The sequence below is a fragment of the Colobus angolensis genome, unplaced genomic scaffold, assembly GCF_000951035.1.
Source record: "Colobus angolensis palliatus isolate OR3802 unplaced genomic scaffold, Cang.pa_1.0 Scaffold11, whole genome shotgun sequence".
NCBI lineage: Eukaryota > Metazoa > Chordata > Mammalia > Primates > Cercopithecidae > Colobus > Colobus angolensis.
Genome location: NW_012112030.1, coordinates 802,452 through 810,072, shown reverse-complemented (window position 1 = coordinate 810,072; position 7,621 = coordinate 802,452).

The window sequence follows — 7,621 nt, the reverse complement described above, 5'->3', positions numbered from 1 at the left end:
GAATGAATGAGTATGTTAAAGTACTTTGAAACAGCACCTGCCGTCAAATGAGTGTTTCATGAATTGCAGTTATCACTATGTTGATGAACTAGGATGGGTGAAGGGAATGTCAGGTAGGAGAGTATAGGGACCATTCTAAGCAGTATCTGTGAGAATTGTGTTTTCTTCTATTTCTGGTTCCTTACTTAAATAGTGCTCTTGAATAAAATTGTTCAAAATTGTGTTACTGTTTAGCCCAAATCCATTGCACCACTGATAACTGTTTCGTCTGATATGCCACTCAGGGTTTAGAAAAGTAACCCAGTAAAACGGAAAGAGCCCAGGACTAGGGGTCAGAAAACAGAGGTCTTAAACTTGTCTGCATCATGGATACAGCAGGTAATACTCATTAAGCCACTTTCCTCGTGTGAGATTCATTTTTTTATCAGCAAGATGAGGGTGCTATACTAGATAATCTCCAAATTCCTTCAGGTTCTAAAATCTTACAGTCCTTTTTAATTTGCCAGTCGGCTTCAGGTTCTGAGATGAAGAGTGTGTTGGAGACATGCCGTTACTACATAATATTGCCAGCTGACCTCAGGAGACATCTTTCCTGTTCTTTGCCTTGTGACCTTAAGTGAATAACTAGAACTTTCTGATCTCTTGACAAACAGATAAGGAGGGGGTTTTTCACGGGTGTGTCTACGATGCAATAAATAGATTCCAAATTTTCTACTTGTGGCCTTCATGGGAGAATAGGCAGAGTCAAGAGGATAGGATGCACTTTCTAAATTCAAACCTTCTGGCTCTGCTAAACCACTAAGTGAATTATTATTTATGATCTTAGACAATTGTTTATAACTTTTGAAATATTACGAAAAAAAGGATTAAATATTGGATATGGTCAAATGTTTTAGTTTTCAAAACAGGAGAGAAAGATGACTTTGGAATACTATGGATTACATGGAATATTCTAGAATGTAATATTAAATATTATTTAATATTCTAGAATATTATAAAACATTTGAATATTAGAATATCTAGTATCTATAAAATATTAAATATGCTGAGGCTATTTATAAAGAGAAAAAGATACAAATAGTACTAATTTATGTCTATATTTTAGAACAGATCATTGAATTGGTGATTCTGAATTTTTAGACTGGAAAGTGACGGTCTCTAGGGTCTAGGAAGCATTCACTGAAAACATGTCACAGAAGCTGGACTGGCCAATAGGGAATTTGACTGTCTCAATGGGTTGAAGTCAACCTGTAGTCAGGTCACAAGGGAAATCTACAGAGAGCTGTATCCACGTTCCACACTTTTCATCAATGACTTGGAAGAAGACAAGCGTTCATGCTTTCCAGACTTACAGATTACTCCCTTCTTGGAAATATTTGTTCATATAATGAATGGTGGAAATAACATTCAGAAGGAGTTGGAGATTTGTAAAGCTGGGTAAAAGTTAGCCATATCAAATTAAAAATGAAAGAAAAAGACAAAAACTTCAAGTCTCGTGTTTAGATTCAAAAGACCATGCAGCCAGACTAAGAAGGCAGTGATGTGGCTTAAGAGTGAGCAGTTCTACAGGAGTGAGCAGAGGTTCCGTGGAATGCAGACAGAGGCAAAGACGGAGAGGCTTCTGTGCAGAAGCAAATGCAACCTGAGACTGCACTGGAAGAACTCTGGATTCCACTTGGAGAAAGTGAATCCTGGGGAACTGCGCTGGTCAGATGTGTTGGAGGTAGAGAGAGATGGAATTGGCAGAGGTCCTTAAAGCCTGCAGTCTCTAATAACCTATGAATGAAAGGGTCCCCATGAGTCTCAGGGCAGAGTTTCATCTTCCTGTCTCGGCTCTGAGTGCAAGGAGTTTCCTTTTCTCTCCACTGGACAGTTTGTCTTGTAAGTAATTATACCCAGAGCACCAACCCATTAGAATGATAAATAAACACTACTGAAATTAGCCCAATTTATTGAGTAGTTCCTTTAAAAGCATTTTAGCAGCAGCTGAAAAAAAGCTGTGGAAGCAAGCTGCTTTATTACCCAGGGGACATACTCAAGGGTCTTTTCACACTCACAGGATGAAGCTGGATTCTGCAGGGAAGCCATCTCTCTCTGTAAGGTAGCATCAAGGAGGGGAGAATCGTGGCTTATCAAAGAGATGAGAGAGGCTGGTAGTTAAGAGCTGGACTCTACAGGTCAAATCCAGCACAGGGACAAAGAGCAGCTCAAGGTCTTACCAGCTGGGTGATCTTGGGCTTCTCTGTGTTTCTGTTTCCTTGTCTGTAAAATGCAAAGCATGCTGACAATAATAGTACCTACCTCATAAAGGTGTTGTGAGTATTAAATGAGCTAATATGCTAAAGTGCGTAGAAACAGCTGGCCTTGATCTAGTCACTTAATCTTTCTGATCTTTGATTTTCTTGTCTGTAAAATCAGGATGATCCATGTTGCCTACTTTTAGAGTTTGCTGTGAAGCTGAAGTAAAATCATGTACAAAGTTCTTCCCATAGTGTCTTGGCGCTTTGTATGAACATGATAAAGATTAGCCAGAGGAAATCATAAGATTTCTGTAGTCTTTTGGCCTATATATCCTATTCCAAAATGAGTTTCCTGATTTCGTGCCAAGATCCAAAATGTCATCATGCTTTACACAGAATAGTGACTGACTTTCTGACATCCATTAACTGAGAATTTTCATGATGACAAAAAGGTACAAATTCAAATCATTCTTTCAAATGGATGCTTATTTTGATAATCCTAACATGTATATCCACCTAAAAAGTGATAGCCCACGTATGTACACAACATACGTGTCTGTGGAATTCCTCAATGCTGGTCCAGTAAAAATACAAATGCAGGAGTCTATGGACACCTTTCCATGTGCTTAGGTGCAGTGGGGGCATGCTCTGCTCCGGCACCTCTGGGAAAATCAGGACGGGTGGGCTCTGCAATGGGTGTCTCCTCCCACTCAGATATCCAGGCTTTTGCTTCACTTGCTGTCAGGGCTTTTCCCTCTTCTCTTTCTCTCCTTACAAAACTTACCCCCAGAACTCTTGCTAGAGTAGCAAGGAGGGAGGAATTGGACATGGGTTTTGCATTGCAATGGCTCACTCCATGCTGTCTGTGTGAACTTGAGCAACTCATGTCACCTCAGCTTCTTAACTTGCACAAAAGATCCTTTCAGAATTAAATAGTATATACGAAATACTTAACATGATGCCTGATGGTCAACAGATGCTAACTCTCTTACTCTTCCCTTTCCTCTCCCGTTGTTGATCTTCATGTGCCCTTCTACAGCCCTACAGTGTTCAAATTCAGAAAATTTTACACAATAGGTAGTTAATAGATGTTTGAGTGATTTAATGGATTGGCTGTCAGTTCTGTGTTTTCATACCTTTTGGATGCTTGGTTATCGTAAATGTGTGAGCTGAAGTCCCAGGTACCCGTGCAGGTCAATGAGCCATATAATTGGTCCTATGGTCTCGGTAGATGATCACACTGCATACAACATGATACCCTCTGTCAGAGGATGACAGGCAGTCAGGTGTGGCTCTTTCTCTGGAGTCCTTGGTTCATAGTTCCAATGAGGTATCTATTATACAGTACTTTAACTCATCCATTTATATTTGCCTGGTCCCTACCAGACAGCAAGAGATTTTGCAGGACCGGGTGACAACCACTTTTGTAGCATCAATGCCTATCATCAGCTTGACACATACAAGGTGCTTGGCAAATGCTGAGTGAGGGAACAAAAAGTTCTAAGAAAAAGAAATCAAGTCAAGTGGGCCCTCTTGAAATAGGAACAATCTCTGCTCTGGCATCTGTAGAAGACAGGATTTGCATCCAGTAGTGAAGAAGGCCCCTCTGACCCAGTGGATGAGACCCACCTTGACTCACCTCTTAAGCAGTCCCCAGCACCCATTTTCAGGACTTAGCCTTGACATTCAGAATTGCCAGACAGTTAGCAGAAGGCACATGTTTTTCTTTCAAGAATACGGTAATGAGAAAGAAAAGCTATAGCTCACTCTTCTAAGAATTAATTAAATTATCCAACAGCTGACATGGCGACCAAGATTCCCCATGTATCTTCCAGGAGCTTCTGATTTCATTCCTTTCTTCCCTCAGTAGGGTCTCAGCTCAAGTACAAGGGAAACCAATGGCATTGTGCCAGCATTTACAAAAAAGCTCTGGCCAATGGCCTTCCCTTAAGTCTGACTTGACTGGCATTTGTCTGTTCTGAGCGATTAAAAGTGCGTTGGGAGTCTTTTTGCTATGCCCCATGCCTTCGCAATGAGGGCAACCTCTACCCCCGACCCTGTGGCTTCCTCACTGTTCCACAAGGGCCCAAACCTCTGCAGTCATTTCCTAAGTGGAATCCCTGTCTGAGCCTCTGCCTTCTCTGGTCCATTCTTCACACAGCCACCTACAATCATATGCCTTTAAAATAAGGTCCACTTGCCACAGGAGGCCTGTAGGATGAAATCCAGATCCTTAGCACGTGTGTCCAGCCTTTTAGCCTCTGGGTCCAACCTACCTTTTCTCTCCTCTCCTAACCCTCCCCCATATGACAACACCTTACACACATAACTTTTTCACTAAGCTCTTCCCATGCCTGTGCTTTTGCTTCATCTGTTCCCTCTGCCTAGAATTCTCTTTGCATGTTAAACCTCTACAGAACCTGAAATTGTAGAGGTTTCCGCATATAACCGAGAGACGGTCATGTCATCAGACTTGTAGGAAGTACCTAGTGCGACCAAAAGTGCTTCAACTGTGATACAGTTTGTTGGACCTTTACACAAATTGAGGCTTTTTTTTTCATGTGAGTTGGATTAAGACGCCTGTTTTATCATTAGTAAAGGGAGGTGACTTGCTGTTCTGGGCTGAATAGTGTCTCCCCCAAATTTATATGTTGAAGTCCTAACCAATAGTAGTTCAGAAAGTGACTGCATTTGGAGAAAGTGCCTTTAAAGAGGTGACTAAGTTAAAATGAGCCCTTAGAATGGTCCCTAATCCAGTCTAACTAGTGTCTTTATAAGAAGAGGAAATTTGAACTCACGAGGGAGGCGCGCACATGGGGAGAAAAGGCCACGTGAGGACACAGTGAGAAGGAGGCCATCTGCAAGCCAAGGAGAGAGGCCTCAGAAGAGACAAAACCTGCTGACACCATATACTTCAGCTTCTCTCCTGCAGAGTTGTGAGAAATAAATTTCTACTGTCTAAATCACACAGTCTACGGTGTGTTGTTACGGCTACCCTAGCAAATGAACACTCTTGCAGGAGGGAAAATTTTATTCATCTTTAAGTTCTTAGCACTTGGAGTTTCTTGGAACAGAAGATAATCAATAAATGTATATCCAATGACACAGGATATCTGGAACTGGCATCATCCAAGGAGAGTTGGATATAGGTACCACATTCTGTGTAAAAGGAGGCATCTAGCTGTAGAGGAGATCTAGGAAATTCCTGAGAGGGTCGGGCACTAATAAAATCATAGGGGGTTCAAGGCATTGCTGCACATTCCCACCAGCCTGGCACATGCTCAGCTACCCTCTGAAGATCTCTCTTCTCTCCTGAAGTTCTCCCTGTCACGCTGAGACAGCAGCGAGTTTCAGGAGTTTGGGCTTGGTTTTCCTTTATCATGGAGAAGTTAGAGGTGGTCTCCTTTTTCTTCATGTCAAATTTATTAGTATAGCCTCCACCCCACATACTGTCTTCTACCCCTTAAAATAGGACATTCTTCTCTAGTGAAATAACATGCTGGCAACCAAGACAAATGGAGAGCAGCAAGAAAAAGAACTGGGGTGGGGGGCGGGTGGTGGCTGTGGATTGTTTTTTCTCTTTCCCATATAAATATAGTCATAGAATATTCAAATGCATAATAGTGCTTTGGGTAAAGATCCCAGCCAATTTTTAGGGGAAGAGTGAAGACTCTGCTGCTTTTTCCTTGGCCAACTTCTACTACAGGGAAAATTTATCTTGGAGCCAAATTATGCCCAGGGTGACCTTTTCCCTCTCTTTCTCCTGAAACCACGACATTTTCAGATTGTCTTCTGGGGTTAACTTTCCCATTTCATACTACTTGTTGTAATGTTCCTTCACCTACATCCTTATCCCATTTTCATGTGCATAATCTTGTGAGCTCCTCTAATTTGTACTCTGGAGTATTTTTAAAATATATTCACAGAGTTTTGTTTTAAGGTATCACTGTCTAGCTTCGTATCTGATGCCCAGTAGGTGTTCTACAAATGTTTCTGTAGTATATGAATGAAAGATGGTGATTAAGCTTCTCTTCCCTACCCCCACCCTGTTTATACATGCACACACACACACATACTCCTTGACTAGCTCTCTGTACACATCCTTGGTTGACTGTGGCTGAAGAGCCTGCCAACCTGGCTCAGTCTACAACTTTAAGACACAGGGGAAAACAGTGAATTGTGATGCTCCCAGGGAACTTAGAGGGTCAAACACTGAATGATAGAACTGGAGAGGAATTAAGGCCATTCTCCAATACTGGCAGAGCCAGAATGGAATCAAGGCCTCTTGACTTCAGTTCTGTTTAAGCACTGGCAGCCCAGCCATCATTTGAGGCTGCCTGCTTTGGGAAGTTGGTTTGCTAGCTTGCTTGGTGATTCTGAGATCTATTTAATATGCTTTCACTAAATTCCACAAACGGTTGGGGGAAGAGGAAATATAGAGGTAGAGTAGACCAGAGGGAAGATGGTAACAACGACTGGCCCTCCTACAAGCTCTGTTGGGCAGCCTGGCTGGGGAACTTCTCTCAAATAGCCTCCTTCCCTGTGCACATATATGCATGTGTGCACACATGTAATTCTCCAGTCTTTACTCTTTCCTTGATAGCACACCAGGCTCAATGGGCTGCCAGACTTTCACTTGTCTGACAGGGTGTCTTCACTTACATTTGTCTTTATGCGGGGTCTCATGCATGATACTGCTAATTCTTTGTCAGTTGTATTAGAACTGCCCCATCTCAGTTCTTGTCTTGTCAATTGCTCCTATTCCAGAAAAAAAATATATATATATATATCAGCACAAGAAATGAATGGCAGCATGCCAAGTATTGCCAGAGGCTAATGGGGAAGGGATTATTTTAAGGGAAAGGGGCCCTCTTAGAATATACCACAGGTGTTTCCTGTATTTTAAGCTGGCTCTGCTGGGCATATTGGGTGGTAGGCAGCCTGCTGCAGAATTTCCAGCTTGCTAAGAGTCAGAGAGAAGACTGATTAGACCTATATCTTCAGCATGGCAAAAGGAACATCCCATCTACTTTGGAAAACACATTCTCTTCTAGATCTATGCAGTTGCAACATTTAAGTATGCATCAATCTGATCATTTCGTATTCAGTCAATAACTCATTTAGATTCTGGTTTGTGGTTTCTTAGCGTGCAATTCTTCAAGAGAGCAAGACTGTACCTCCACTTCTCCTTAAGGGTACTGAGACTAATTATCTCAACCCTTCATAAGCTCTCTGGAGTTAATGACAGCCAGTCTGCTGAAGTAAACTGGACAATGCAGCTGATGCATGAAGCAACGTTAATTAATGAACACAGAAGGAATAACTTGTGGTGATTCATTCATTCAACACAACTTACTTGCAAAGCATCTTTGCTTTGTTTT